Source organism: Haemaphysalis longicornis, unplaced genomic scaffold, assembly GCF_048455015.1.
Source record: "Haemaphysalis longicornis isolate Haplotype H1 unplaced genomic scaffold, Haemaphysalis longicornis Haplotype H1 scaffold_4, whole genome shotgun sequence".
NCBI classification, from domain to species: domain Eukaryota; kingdom Metazoa; phylum Arthropoda; class Arachnida; order Ixodida; family Ixodidae; genus Haemaphysalis; species Haemaphysalis longicornis.
This window is the reverse complement of record NW_027526361.1, coordinates 17,208,479-17,224,577: the sequence shown is the minus strand read 5'-3', so window position 1 is coordinate 17,224,577 and position 16,099 is coordinate 17,208,479. Positions and strand designations below refer to the sequence as shown.

Here is a 16,099-nt window from a genome sequence, read left to right as displayed (position 1 = left end):
ACGGATTTGTTCGTTGTAGCCCCTATTTCGTTACACCCGGGTCCGCTCTGAGCGGGATATACTGCATTGTATGTTGCAGACGCTTAGGCTAAAATAGGTTTCACTTTTTCTCGTGAGATGCCGGTAAATTTTCCGGTCCGGTCCACACGTGGAAGGGTATCAGCATTGTATATCAGGTGGCAATGTTGATGTCGCTCCAGAAAAAAGAAATTTGGTGATTGTGTATAAACAAGGAGCGGTCTATGGCTTTGGATAATTATGATTACCTCAGAGGCATACACGCACACGCACACGCACACGCACACGCACACGCACACACACACACACACACACACACACACGCACACACACACGCAGTGTTCCTGGATCCCCGCAGGGTAGATATCATGTACTGCAATTATGGTTTCTGTGCGTGTATACAGCTGCGATGCAGCGCAGCTTGTGATGCAGCTTGAGCGCAGCTTGCGGCAGGCAAGGCCTTTGAAACGGGGATGAGTAGCTAAAGAGCGCTTCCCATCGAACGGTAAGAGCGAAGCCAGTTAATGGGTGTGGCTGTTCCATGGCCATTTCCCGCTCATGAGAGTTCCAGTGTTGGCGCGTGTCTTCTTTACCCTCCCGGTCCGAGAGCCTTGTATAAATACATGCTGGCTGGTTTCAAAATAATGAAGTCAGCAGAGCGTTCCGTTATGATTGTATTATGGTCTAGGATGCTCATAAAAGTCGCGTGTGCAGGAATATTATAACCTTTCCTACACGGCGTGTCGGAAAGGGTTATAATATCTCTGTCATTATAAAAATATCTTATGTAAGGCGCCCATACACGCCGTTCGCGCGAAATGACTCGAGTTATCTGGTAAATTTGCGAGTGAAATTTGAACGTCGCCTCGAACAGCCTCTCCTTCACTTTAGAAGCCGGGTCGCAGCGCGTCGTAAACTTCCCTCGCCTTCCCAGCAAGCAGAGAACTTTCATTGTGGCTTTCATTGTGAAGATTATGCCCTTCCTCGCGAATCCGTAGCAGTAGTAGCCGAGCAAGCGATGCCGCTCTCCGGCCAGCGTCGGTTTTGTTTTTCTCCGAAGCTAGCGGCACGTGCCGACACACCTCCGGCCGCGGCTGGTGCCAAGTCTGCGCTCGTTGACGTCACGCGCGGGTCTAGACGTCGCGACTGTGTACCGGCATCCCTGCAGCAGCCGACAGAAGCTCAGTCAGCGTTTTGGCCGGCCACGTGCGCTGGCTACCGTATTTTTCCGTCTGCTTTCTCAGTTTTTGTTATTATTTTTCAAGAGCGGGATCTCCTACATTACACGTTCGGTTATTTATACCAGGTAGTGGTCACATTTAGCCGCTGCTGGTCGAATTCGCGTGTCTAATTTTAACGTTACAGTGTCTAACACAGTGTCTAATTTTAACGTTAGATAGTACCGCTGCTGGTTAGTGTGCCAATAAAGCAAGTTGACTGTATACCCGGTTACAATTTAAAAACGGCAGCGGAAGTTGCCGCTGTGTCTCATCACCGCAGCCGCATGTTGCTCCGCGCGGCGCAAGTAGTGCGTTACTGGGAATATTTTGATCATGGCACGAGCCGTTTCCCTGATTTTGTGGACTTAATATGCCTATAAACTACTGCAGTGACGACAAATGAACTAAGTGAGAAAAGGCGGGCGATATCTCGCATTCATAGCAATCTCCTTCCTTTCAAAACGCGCGCGCCCGTTGACATGCGGGTCCGTCACTTTGGCGGAGTGATACCGTGCATGAGCTATTGCCGTCCTTAACTAGGAGCCATGAAGAGAAAATGCAAGTTGGTTTTATTCGAAAGATTTCGTGTTTTATAGTGCCCCCAGCGCTTGTCCGGATACAAACGGTGCTTTATTCACTGAGAAATTAAACAATTTAGGTTAAAATTTTTATTTTCCCGCTCAATCGTGCGTTTTCGTGGTCCCAAGTGACATCACTGGAACCATGGAGGAAAGAAAAGGTTAGGAGAGGCCCTGACGTCACATTTGTGAAGCCGAGTCCCGCCATGACTTGAGCCCACGGAGCCCAGCCCTCTATCCCATCATCCGTTGCTGTCTCCGGTTTGATTTGACTAACATGGCGTCGCCCTGCCCTCCCGCTTCGCAGCGAAAACAGCTTCGTCGCTAATTCCTCGATGCGATGTCATGTTCTAAGCTGTTGATTTCGCCTTCAATTGGCCCATTCTAACCCTCACCCAAAGTTTCAATCGAAAAACGGCCTTCGTTTTTGAGATAGAAGGACGATTTTTCAGCTCTTAAGCCTGGCAAAGTAGCGTTTGTTGTTGTCATAGCAACAGGCTCGCGCGATGGCGAACGCAGACGCCTCCGACGGCAAAGTTTTCAAACTGGCCTAATCTAAAAACGTTTGTCGTAGCGACGGCGCTGGTTTGCAAGCGTAGCGAAGCAGCCACATACCAAGCGCCTTAAAAATTTGTCCGTTCTATTCGCCCAAATTTGGCCGCCGCAGTTGTAAACAAGTAAGCAACATTGTCCATGGGCTCAAGAAAAATGACGTAACTTCCTCCACACTTTTCGCAATGCATTGGGATGCTGGGGGCCTCTCCTGAGTATTCTTTCCTCCATGACTGGAACCGACTGCTCTGCAGCCTAGAGTACCTTCATTCACGCATCCGCCGTACAGGGTAGAGACACGTATACGCTGGCGCCGCCATTTTCGGTTGCTCGCTCGCCGCCGAAGCAAGTCCTTGTGTCAAAACCGCGCTAAAATTATCGCCGCAACGCGGTTTACTGAAGAAGTTTGAATCATATTGTCTGTTTCGCGTTGCTAGGTCTCGTGGGAAACGAAAAGAATAACGCGTTGAGCCCGTTGCCCCAATTGCGGCGGCACGGGACCGTTCAAAGGTTGTCTCCACCCTGTACAGCGGTGTTGGTTTGTTCCCGCGTTTCTTTACGTTCCGTAACCTATATGGCGCCACCATACCGTGGCAAGCGTTTAGTTTGTTTTTGCCCGCATTTAAACCTGGCTTGTTTTTGTTCTGGGAGAAAATATTCGTTCCCTGAAACAGTGCTCGCTCGACAAATGTGGTCATGTAAGACACCGTTGCTTGCGTCAATCGGCCAGTGTCGTCTGAGACAACCCCAAGCCCCGTAGTGCTGTGCAGCTAAACCAAGCATGCTGTGCGCAGTACGAACAGCAGAACGCATCGGTACTTCTATGTTTACATGTGCTTTCGTAACTTCCACTGTTTGTCCCATTATTCTTATTGCTTTGTAAAGAATGTGCCCTAAATTTAAGCGCAAATCGCTCGTTCGTCTAGTTTGTATGTTCTACCAAATTTGCGTCTGCTTCTGCCAGCCTCCGCCAATAGCAGAGCTTAGCTCATGTGACGACATAGGTTCTGTTGCGGGAAATGAGCTGGTGGGTCGCATGACCATTCCCGTTTTTCCTAATTATGTAGCTTATTTGAGCGAAGTTTACGTTAAAAGTGGTGTCAGTATGATTCTAACGAGACAGTCTTTTGAATGAACCAAACTTGTGTTTTCTCTTCATGGCTCCTTTAAGCGATTGGTGCTCTCCATATGTACAGACGTGTAAAAGGCCTCCGTTAAAAAATCTGGGGATTTTCGCGAAGCAGTGAGCGCGTAATTGGACCGCGACTGAGAGATGTTCTTAGCTGACTTGGTGGGTGGTTGAATATGGGGTCTGCTCGCCTGGTGCGAATTACCTATTCTTTTCCTGTTCTCTTTTCGTTTTGCGCCTCAATCTTTCTATGCCCATCTTGTCGGTTGTTTGGTCTTCAGGGGCAACGGTTTAAACACTCAGCAACAAACAGGTAGGTGGATTCACGATTGACAACGCCTGCACCTTTTTCACTCTTATGCGCGCTCGGCAAAACCTCGTCAGTGTCTAAGCTGTAGTCAACCACAAGCAGTATTCATGTTGATTCCCGAGACCAACACTCTTAACCTTGGTACGATCGGCTGAACTATGTTGCTGTTCTAGGAGTACAATGTCGCCTCCTCCCTCTTGTACCCCACATTTCGTCTGAAGTATATTACCAAACACGGAGTATCACAAACTCGCCCCGCTCGGAGCTGTCTTTTGTACGTCGGGTTCTTCTTTTGCCAAGTTATTTTATGTTTGTATGTATGTGTGCATCTTTTATTGTTTCTTGGGTTTTACTGTGCTTCCTGCTAGGCTCGGGAGGGGTTCTTCCTAGAGTTCTTCGTTGTGTGACAGTTAGTGATTCGTTAATGACGGTTTGGCGCGCCTCGCAGACGGTGAGAGGAGGGTCTGGAAGCCGAGGCGAAGGGAGAAGGTATAGGCGCGTTGAGGATACGAACGTTCGAACAGTACCAGGTTGTCTACAGTCTTTCCATGGCGCGCCTTCTTAGACCTTGAAAATGCGGCAAGATCCGTTATTCCTTTCTTTTTGCTATGCTCTGCTCTGGACAGCAGCCAAGACTGCCGCACTGTGCGACCTTGCTCCACTGTAATGGGTGACCGTTTTCGCTTTTCTTTTTTCACCGTCGAGCAGGCACCTTCGCGCACCTGTTGAGTTAAGCTACATATTTATTGTTTTAACTTTGGGGCTGTGTTATGTTTTTTCTTATCCCGTCCACAAATGGCGGTGTTCCATTGCGCCACACTCTGTCGTCCCGGCTGTTAAACATTTTGTTCCGCATGTAATAAGACTCAGGGATATTGTTTTTGAGAGGGTAGTCTGGGAGAGAACGCCCGAGGTATAAGACGCCAATGCGCGTATATCGTACGTCCCGAAACGAGCGCTCGCAGTATTTTAACAGCCAAGAAACGAGGCCCGCCTCGATGATCTCGTGTCCAATTTCTCGCGCTGTTGTTCCTATAGTTAACCGTTAACGAGCTCATCCGCGCGTCTACCTTAGCTCACAGTGTGATCAGAATTGCCACCGAATGACGGGGCTGGGAGCAGGGGAAGACAGAAGGTGCGACGTAGGTAGGTGAGAAAATTCGGGGCCAGAGAACGTATTCGGATATAGCGCACAATAGGAGCGGTTGGACGTCTATTCGAGAGACGCATGTCCATGGGCATAAATAGGGTGATCGGATCGGGATACGTTGCGGTCAAGTTGCCCAAGGCTACGTAACAGGAGCACAGGAGCTAACAGGGCCATACCCATCCATGACCAATGTTAACAGTGCAAACTGTGCATTTTGGTGCCACTGACTGCGTGAACTGTGCATCTTGTGAATAGGACCCCAAAACTAGAACTGTGTGCACTGTGTGAATTGTGACCTTTCCCTTTCTCTTCCCCCTCCCCCATCCTCACTTCCCCACAGGGCCTCATAGCATCTCGTCCTTAATAAAGCGTTTCGCTCACCTACTCGGCCCGGTGCCTTACATTGACTGCGTTTTCCATGGTCACTAAATGTTGCCGTGTTGTGCGCCTACGCCCGCACAGGGTAATTAAATTGTCACGTCGAACTATAGGTCTCTAACGGCAGAAACGACACACTTCTTCCCAGGAATAACAGTACCTGCAACTAATTAAAAGCTGCCCTTTCCAAAATTGCTTTCGCGAAACATATGACCCGATCATTCCAACACAGACAGATGATTTTGCCGTGAAATATGATGAAGCCACCGCAGCTGTTACTGCGATGGGCTGACTGCAATGGGAACCACGCCGCATCTGGCTTCCGCATACCTGGACAGATCACGGGAATATTAAATGGGACAGCATTTGATAGACCTGGAAAACGAATCTTGCTTGCGCTGTCATGATTGCGCCGACACGCTTCAGAGTATGCACCACCGCTATTTTTTTTTTTTTAACAATGAGCGAGCTCATATGTGGTGGCGCGAATGCGCCGCCTGTGTCGAATAGCTGTGCTGGGAAAGTCTGCAAAAACTGGGATCGACTATACTCTGCGGCTGCTGCTTCATCACGCGTTATAATACACGAGTTCTGGTTCATTTTTGTTATTCCCGTTCCCCATACCATTTTTTTTTTTTTGGACGCTGAAGCTGCTAGTGATTTGTTGGTAGGAACTTTTCGTGTCGTTGTCCTTCTCCAAATTTGTGGACAAAAAACTACGCTCCACAAAGCGCTTAATCTTCTTCCTCGAAGGTCCATGGATGAACATGATGCTGTCACTTCTTCATAACGTGCCGTAGCCCGCAGTACATGGCGAAGTGATAGTGCGGAAGTCAGCATGTTAGGCAGCAGCGGTACAAAGGGCACGGACAGAGAGCGGTTATGTCCGCCGGAACACGGGGCTATATGAGCGACATAATGTATTTCGTCTTGTTCAGTGCCAGTTGACCATGGCACAATATGGCACTCTCCTTTGACTCACCGGTCCCGGTCACGGTCGCAGCCCATAGATGGGTAACATAGCAATTTCCAATTAATTGATGCCGCTGGTAAAAATGTCGATCTGGGTGAGAATTGGCCCCGGAACAGCCGTACCTGCCATGACCGCGAAGAAACGTGAGCTCCGTAGGGCGAGATTGCAGGCTCAAGTCACAGTTAGTTAGAAGCTTAGAGTCCACTGTAGAGCCAGTGCACCTTCTAAGGTCTCGCCTTGGCTTGACCGTCGGGTCACAAGCTGGGGACATATAGGCGGGGTCATCCTTTACGCAGCCTCGCTGGCCAATCTGTGAGCAAGGCTGAGTGTCGGCCACATTCTGCAGAAAAGTAAATATGTTAGGTCCTGAGGTGCACTTTGTGAACAGCGTGTCCTCACAGTTTGCCTGTTTGCCGCCGCTCTTCAATATCGATTGGGTGCAAGTTAAAAAAGACAGAGCAGAGAGAGAGAGATGGTCGGTACACCCACCCCCCTCTGCGCGCAATGTTTTTCACAGGCAGATTATTCTCCCGCTCTGCTTGATCGAGGCCTCCAGGGCCATCCCTGTGGCGGCCGTATACGTGTATATAGGAGGCGTGTCGAGTGTGCTATAATGAGCAAGTATCGAACCGTTGACACATCTGCGGCCTGTCCCTCCGTGCGCACCGATCGCGACGGCCGGGGATCGCGGGGCGGGTGCATGCTTGGCTCCGTAGCCATGGTAGCCGTTGCCACCGGACTCCGTGCGCCGTACGGCCGTACGCACCATGCTGCTTCTTCCGACCGCCGCTGGTTCCTCCGGGGCCGGGAGTGGAGCATTGGGCTCTGAAAGCCCGAAGGAGGGAAGTACAAGCTACCCAACTGGCTGTCCTATACGCGCGGAAAAGAGTCTACGGGTGGAAAGGGAAGGGAGAGGGGGTGAAAAAATAGGAATAACTACAGAAACAGCGAAAAATGGTACGCAAGAACAAATGAGGGAGCGATTGCACTTTACAGTAGCAGAAAAATACCAGCAAGCGCATGGCGGTCCACACGAAGTCTCCAGATCCGCCAATGCCAATGTCTCTCAGGTCTCAAAGCTGTGGCCGCCGTGTTCCCGTACTATCGGCCGTTGGTCGCTTTTAATTATCGCCGTTAGCTATGAGGTGGCAGACACGCACTGTAGAAGTTGTTCATTCATACATCGCAAATTGAGTTTTCATTACTACCAGATGGCGTTGGCGTCGCCGTGAGAACTGCAGTTTCCAATGAACGGACAGGCTGTGCAATCACCATTGAAACCGTCTTCAGGTCAGATAACACAACGAACGGGAAAATTTCATGTGAAAGTCCGAAAGTATTTGCGAAATATATCGACGCCAAAGTTCTTGCGTGCACTTTACCACAAAGAATACGGTTTGCTGCATGGAGGAAAGAAAAGTTATCTTTTCCTCCATGGTTTGCTGAGTATGACTCATAACTTATACTCCGATCACACGCCCGATGACAGTGTCACTTTTCCGAAATTAATTAACCTGAACACAGCATAATGAACTGACGAAGTACATATACTTCCGCAGTGCATGACGCGCGAAACAGCAAGAAACATGGAAGTTTTGTAACACAGAAAAAAAAAAAACGTTACATTGTGCGGAGTTTTTTTGCACAGTCCGTTGTAAAAGCATGGCGATCTGTCGAGAGTTCCAGGAATTCGTGAAGTGTCGTTAGCATAGAAAAAATATGACAAAAAGAATGCGGGCACAGCAGAGACTTGTTTTCGACGTCCTGTCTGGCTGGAAAGGGGAAGGCAGGGGAGCTTTTTTTTTTTTTTTTTATGCCTGCTTTGTCTGTATGCTCTCCGATAATTCGTCATCCCGATGGTGGGCTGTCTTCCGCACTGCCATCTGCTCCCGCCAAGTGCGTAGGGGTTAGTTTTCGTCGCGTTTTTACCCCCTTCGTTTATGCAATTGAACCGTTACGGACATTTTTTTAAAAAGAAGATCCGTTATTGATGGTGACACTAACGCTATTGCGAAACTGATAAAGGCACTCGTGAGCAGACGAGCTGGTTTCGATAGATGTTCCATTATTAATTACGCTGGCGCGTATGCACGAAACTGTTAAAGGGATTCCATTGTTTCAGCGCATCTTATCTGCCGCAGCTGGCGTTCGCTGAGTTGAAGCGATCAATGAAGACGGGGGAACAAAAAACAGCTCTGCGCGCGTGCGTTTCGTGATGTTGACGCTTTCATGATTCATTGCACAACCCTGTGAGCGGAGGCCAAGACTATGGTCTTTTTATACGGAGTAAGAACAATCGTAACTGCGCATGCTCTGTGACCTCCAATGGTAGTGTTTTACAGAGGCCTAAGCTTACTATATAGGTTTAATCGTCAGCGCTGATTTGGCTGTTTAAAAATATTCGCCGTCCCGCCCTTCTGCGAAAGTGGATGTCCGGAGAAGCTGTAGTAAATCACTACAAATGCTGATGGGGGAGGGTACGAAATGTCTCCGTCGTCTCGGCATGCTTGTCGCTTGCGCTCGGCTTCTCTGGCGGCGAATGCTGGGTCCTGCCTATATAGCCTGACGTATGCGCTGGGCGTCTTCGGCAAGAACTGCTCTAATTATTGATTCCTGCCTAGCCTTCAAAAATAATCTACAAACAATCTTTACCAGGTGAACACATGGTGGGGAGGGGGGGGGGGGGCGGTTCCATTGTTCACAGGCGCCTTATCATCATGGAGGACTCCATGCTTATCATCCATATATATATAATGCGGTTTCGATGCTTGTTTTGCGTTTTTTTTTTTAACGAATACTGAGCTCAACGCTGTATGCCTGATTAGCCTGACGCATGTGCTCGGAGTCTTAGGCGAGAACTGCTGGGTCCTGCCGGGGTTTTTCGTTTACGACATGAAATTTTCCGACAAAGTAGAGGCTAACAGCTAACCGGCCGCGGTGGCTCAGTGGCTAAGGCGTTGCGCTGCTGAGCACGAGGTCGCGGGTTGGATTCCTGGCCGCGGCGGCCGCTTTTCTGATGGAGGCGAAAAGCAAAAACGCCCGTGTGTACGGGATTTCGGCGCACGTTAAAGATCCCCAGGTGGTCAAAATTAATCCGGAGTCCTCCACTACGGCTCGCATCATCGCCTGCGTTGCGTCGGCGCGTTAAAGTTTACCCTACAATCAATCAATCAATCAAATCAGAGGTTAACAGCTTCGCTGCAAAACGCCCCTGAAAACCACCGTCCTGCGTCGCTGTGGCAGGGAAGCTAAATCACAGTGCCCTCTTCCAGGTGTGCAGTCAGCAAATTTGCTGTGCAGATGAGATAAACTGGAATGCAAAGCAACCGAAGGACCGTGCGGCAACCGGGAGCTTATGAGAATAATTAGATGAGCAATGACGGCAGAAATGAGAGAAAGCACGTCTGCGGGAAATACCGGTTAACTTCGTGGAACAACGCTTTCGCTTGGTTTTTGTTGGTTTGTTCAGCCGAAACATTTATTCAATTTAAGCCTTTGCTTTGATTAACCGCATATTTCTAGCCAATGAAAATGCCTCTGCGGTGCGCAGATAATACTTTCGTCACCTCGCCACCAGTAACGGACACAGAGCAGCGGTTCGGGGTATGAAGGTTAGCGCTGCGGCCTACATAGCGCAGATAGCGGACACATGCGTGCCGTCTTATCTGGCAGAACCCCGTGGCCTGAGTCACGGTCCGGCCCCCTCGAAAATGGAAAACAAGAAAAACGTACCTTGTTGTGTCGCCTCTGCAGGATAAGCAGTCGGAGGCCGCCCTGTCTATCTGTGCGCTTACGTGTACGCGATCGTGGCGAGACAGCGCGGCCGCTTCAATAGACACGCGCACAGCTTCGCTCAGCGCTGGTGATAAAAACACCCAATGCTATCGTGCAAGTCACTCTTCCCGCGGGGGTGTGTACTGCTTACAATAGTCGCACGGTTGCTGAATGTGCAGTCACCGAGCGGGCTCCTATCGTGCAAGTCACTCTCCCCGGGGCCTGTGCTTACGGGTCGTGCGATTGCTGAATGTGCAGTCACCGCATGGGCTGACATTTCCAGGCCGCTTGCATCATGGTGATTGGCGCGTACTGTTATCTCGTGAAAAAGTGTCGGACGCTACGTGAAAGTCCGTCGGTGCTGTGGTCAGCTGACACGGTGCTTTCGTCTGGTTGCTAGGGGCTCAAGGTACCATAGAAAAGAGCTTCGTAATGTGTGTGACTTGAACCTCTGTGCGTAGCGAAGGGGGCCGCAACTCTTGTTCAATTGCACACTCTAAAACTGATAGGACGGCGTTTACTCACTTACCGCTCTTTACAGCCATGTAAAATAAAACCTTACGTGTGGTGCTAGAAATGCCCCAATGGTATTTGGAAACCAACCCTCGTGTCTCAGTTGGTTGCGCACTGGGAAAGTCCGCGGGAATAATTAAAGGGGCACTGACACAAAAATTTTGCATCTTGTTTTTTTTGTTGCGATAAGTAGCTAGTGACCTACTTATAACCTGTAGAAACCTCATTTGCTTCAGCGTGCGACGGTTGTTTAATTAGAGGCATTTTCAATGCGGCCAGTCGCAGTTTCGGTTTCAGCGAGTGCCGCGAAACGATGGATTTTGTGGATTTTGTGTGAACAAAGCTGACCACGTGACCGTCGGAGGGATATCACAGTTACAGAGCACAGCCGCCGTAGCACTGTCGAATCCGCATCGACGGCAGTTTCTGTGAATGCCCCCCCGTACTGATCTCGTGAGGCGCCTAATTAAAAAGCGACCGTGGATGTGACGCAGGCGCTGCGAGTGCAAATGCTACCGCGGCTAACGAACGGCGCGCGACGCTCGAGACGGTGGGTGGCAAGACGCGCACTGGGAGCAGCCGGCCGGTCTGCCTACAGGTCCGCCTACAGATGTGTTCGGCTTAGCACTGCGGCGGATATTCGAGTGCCGCTCTCGTAAGCGGTGCAGATGACAATTTTTAATGCAACCCGCCATGGCATCATTAAATCCTTTCTCATGTAAGCCACCATGGTCGGGACTTGGGGACAATTTCGTGCAGCGGTAACAAGCTATCACTCGAGCTACCTGCGCCGGCGTGGGCCACTTCGCGGCCGTGGCCGCCGCCTGCACAGCGACCGTGCGGCTTGCTCAGTGGGCTTTTCGTGCCTCCGGAGCGTTTCCGCATCCAATGGTAATAAACAGTAATAGAAACAGAGTGCCTGGAATCGCTGTAGAACTTTGGTAGCGGCCAGCTGCCCGATGAGCTGACGAAATCACGGCGCCTCCGCCGCCAACGATCGCGTCGTTCGTTCTCGAGAGCAGAAGCTCCGCCCTCCGGCCCTCCGATTGGAGCGGCGAGCCGACAGTACGGAAGCGCGGCAAACACAAACTCGTGACGTGTTTGGATGTTGTTTATTTACACTTGCGCGGGTGGATCTGCTGGCCGCTCGGTTGCGTTTCGCACACTTCAAAATTGATTTTAAATATGTTCTAGGCTGTATTCACCGCTGATATTTTGCAGATGATGTATATGTGTTCCCACCAATCTATCTCCGAAGTTATCTCGCCTTCAAAATTTTGTGTCAGTGCCCCTTTAAGCTAAAGCTAGGTCTAGCATGCTTTTCATACCGAAATGGTGCACAGAATAAACCGGTGTGTATGCCTCGCGCCTCATTAGCGACCCTTGCGGGGTTGTCTTCTTTCTACAGCCATACTTTTAGTCGCACCTCGGCCGGAATCTGCCGTGCCCGTCCGTCGTCATCGTCAGTGTAGCGAAGAAGTCATTGATGCGGGCAAAAAAAAAAAAAAAAAAATGGCAGTGAAATCTCCCTTAGTCTGGACACAGCTTCGCGCATCTCGGGAAAATGTGTTGGGCATGCTCAGTAAGGCCGTCTAGCCCACAAATCGTTGTGATTCAGCGATAACATCATGGTCAGCTTCGCGCTGTAGCACCATTTCAGCAGATGTGAATGTGTACCGGGTATTTCCTTTCTTTAGCCGCACGCACTGCTGTCATGCTGGCTGCGGGCCATCAGGCTGGAAAAGCGAGCGAAAATCTCGGTGGTTGATGATACAATAACCGCGGCAGTTCCGTGTCTTTTTGGTGTTGAGTCTTTCCCTTGGCGCTGCACTACTCGAGATTCCGCACCGAAGCCTCAAAAATAGCGACGCTCACTCGCGGATCAGTTGGCTGCGGCCCTGCCGTCGCCGACTGCGGCTCCCCAAGGACGGCATCGGAAGCCGTTATCCCCCGCCGCCCATGCATGCCTTGTCATAGCCCCCTTTATATGGCCTTGTGCGTCGTCTGGAAGCGAAAAAAAAAATTGTTCTCCCTTCGAAAAGTTTATAGGAATAAAATATTTTGGCAGGTGTATTTTGAAACACTCTTCCTGAGTAGTTTCTTGAAACGGCATTCCACATTCCCCAAAATAAAATTACTGTCCCTCTTGGTATTGCACATCACTCTAGTCATCCCCATCTGGCATAACGAGCCCTGTGGCTAGCAAGGCTAGAGAGAACTAGAACTTTAGCAAGGCCACGGTGACCCCCCCCCCCCCCCCCCCTCTCTCTCTCTCTTGATTTAGAAGGCGATTGGAGAGAGCAGTCCTGCGCAGAGAAGTAGCGAATCACTTATTGAGAGTCCAAAAGGACGACTCTGGATGTGCGAGACTACCAGGGCAGGGCTCGCAAGCTTGGACGTTCCCTGTCTTCCCTATAGGCGGCGTAAAAATCGACGCCCCACGTGACCAACCTTGACCAACCTAAAGCGCTGTTTTCGACCATCAAGCCCACCAGACGGCGCAGGCAAAATGTTACTTTTGGTATAGAATACAAAACATTCATTCCGTGACTCAAAGAGCCCACACAGTTCGCTTACAATGTGTTATTTAAAAATACTATTAACAAGTTCCGCATCAAACATCCGTTGAGCAAAAATGTACGCAACTTTTTACGAACAGCCGACTGGTGCACCACCTTGTTTCTGAATTCGCAACCACAAAGCCGCCAATTCAAATTGAAACCGCTGCAACGGCCGACCGTTTCAATGTGCGCGGAGCACCGGTTTCGTGACTGTTATTGCTGTTATGTGCTTTTGCGTCCATCAGTTGTTGAGAGGACTGGCAAAACACGAGAATTGAGTGCTTGTGGAATGACAAATGTGGGAAATTCCGCATCGGAAGGCAGCTGTCGAGGCCAGAATATTCGATTCTTCAAACAGAAGGTGAGTGTTATGCACTCCGCTAGAAAGACGGTGCAAAGGAAACCGTTGTCGCCGTCAATACTTCATTTGTGCCCTTCGTTCGAAATCTTAGCGCAAGTGAACGAGTTGTTATGGCAAAAAAAAAAATGTTGTCACGAAAGCGACGTACAATTGCAGCGATCGAAATGAAATGATGTCCTGGCCTCTGTAAACTTGCGGATGTCAATAAACGATTTGTTCTCACTTGCTGCTCACTGTGGTCTGTGCCAGTCGAGGCCATCTGGTCACCTGGCGTAACATCACTTCACTAGCGCGGCGCAAGTAAACACGCGACCAGCGTGCCAGCCAGGAGCCAGCAGGAGCAGCCACGGCCGGACTCGACGCCCCTTTCGCGCGCGGGAGGAGGAGAGTCGAGTCCGGCCGTGGAGCAGCGAGCCGGCGGCCGCCGTGCGAGGGCAGCCATGTTATTAAGGAGCTCAAGCGGCCTGTGCAAAAAGCATCCGCCATGTTTACAAAGCCGTGTTTACAGCGCCATCAAGCGGGCGTACTGGGTAGTTCACGACGCCGCCACTACGCTTTTTCTGGCACTACAGGCAAAGCTAGACCTTTGCTTCTCTAAAATCCTCCCTGTTCTGTGACCAGGGCGAGGCCACTGGCCACCTCCTCCGCAGTGGTGGCTGGCTGATGTGGTATGAATTGCGTGTCCAAGGGGTCACGGGGGAGGGCGCTTCGAGCGACGAAATGACGGTTGTGACGAAAGCCGTGTTATCATGGTAGCTAGAAGCTTAGTAGGGAGTGACCGGCTGCAGGTGGCTTGTTTGTTACGGTAAATCACATTTCTGTTGTTTCCATCTGATCCAGCTCCATCGCATCTTGTCACACAACTAGCCCCTCAGCAGATTCTGAACGGAACGTCGATCGGTAATTACGAACCGTCGTGACGTTCGCCATGTTCTAGAATAAAACCGTCTGCCTTAGAGTCCCTCTATATAGCTCTCGAGGAACTCTAGTCTGTCTTATGCATAACGCCATAAACGAGAATCGAAGAAAGATACCCCACGAATCCTTGTACAGCCAGCTCAACAATACTTTTTGGCTTTAATCACCGTGGGATATGTAAAACAGAGGGGATAAAGTTGCTTTTTTCGCGGGACTCCATGACGCACGTACGGACAGACATTTCGGTAGAGCCAGGGATATATGAAAGGAGGATAACGGGTGCGTGTTTACCAAACATTCCAGGACAGCTACGAAGAGGACAAGATCGAGATATCCACCGGCACGCTCCGCTGGAATTTGTGCGTTCTATATATATGGTGCGAATTTCCCCTGCGAATTCGCAGCTGCGGCACCGCTCGTGCGGCGACACGATCTTTTCTCGTTGCTGCGGCAGGGTGGCTAGAAAGAGCCACCCCAGCTGCGGCAAACTTCCAAATGAATGGAACAGTCGAACTTCTCCTGTGAACGCCGTTTGGCATGAGGCAATTTGTCGCAGCAATGACAATAGGAAAATAGCTGGATTCTGCCGCACAATTTTGCCGCGGCGTTCCATCTTGGTTTGTCAACGTGACCAGGGGGCATGGGCTCGAGGACCGCAGAAGCGGCGTCTGAATCGCCGTGTTCTCGCCGCGCGGCTGGCAATCGCTCGCTGGTGTACGTGCGTTTGCCGGCTCTTTCGCCGCACCCAGTCGTGCGTACGTGCGGCCGACGGGTGCGCGCTTGGGGTTTCCGCGCGGGCGAGAGGAACGCCAGACGTTGCCCCGTCGTGGCCGGCCGGTCTCTCACTAGCTCGGTCCGGTCTGGGGACGCCGCCGAGGCATTCAGCGCCGCCGCCTTCCCTTTCTTGTTTTCACGCCGAAGCCCTGAGCGAACGCCAACTTCCGTACCTGTTTGTCGTCCCGCCTATAATGACGTCAACGCCGCCACTTGTTAACCGCCTCAACTGTGCATCTTCCGCGCTGCCGTCAAACTGTCGGCAGCAGAGAAGATAGACAGATTATATATTTCCGCCCTTTTGCTTGCTTTATCTCGACTCATGGTGCCTGCGACCATGGGAATAGGGACATCTGTTTTCGCCTGTGACTTATGCTACCCATTGCTTTCACTTTATAAAAGTTCAAATGAAAATATTGTGGAACGTGGTTTCTCGGACACCACGCTGTCTCCAACATGGAACTATCAATTTTAGATTCATCTTCACTGCAAAAAACATCTGTGCACAAATTGTGCAAAAAAAAAAAATGCACGCATCCCGCCTGCCCTTTTTGTGAAAGGCTTTGAAGGTTACAAATATTTTTATTTACAATACTTCTAGCCCTTGCGGGCTGTGGCAGGGGTGGGAGGTGAACATGTGAACAATACACACTATTGGGCTTTCTGTTTTAGCGGCAGTGATTAAAAGAAATAAAATTATCTGACATTGTCGACTTCGAGAGCTTAGTTGCAAGTACACGGAGCATACTAGATGAGTTACGCACCATCCACTTGTCTCTTCACCAAGAGTAACTGAGCACAGCAGCTTTTTCTTAAAAAACACAATGTTCAGTCAAAAGATATGAAGTGAATTAAGCCAAATTGTTGTGATAGCTCTTTCGTTCACTAGT

At 50.2% G+C, this 16,099-nt stretch overlaps 1 protein-coding gene across 1 annotated transcript in view; it reads left to right on the top strand.

Annotated features, from left to right (window-relative positions):
* The window catches only part of Pdk (pyruvate dehydrogenase kinase), a 48,523-nt gene that overhangs the window by 9,361 nt on the left and 23,063 nt on the right, over nt 1-16,099 (top strand). The gene's annotated exons all lie outside the window — the stretch shown is intronic.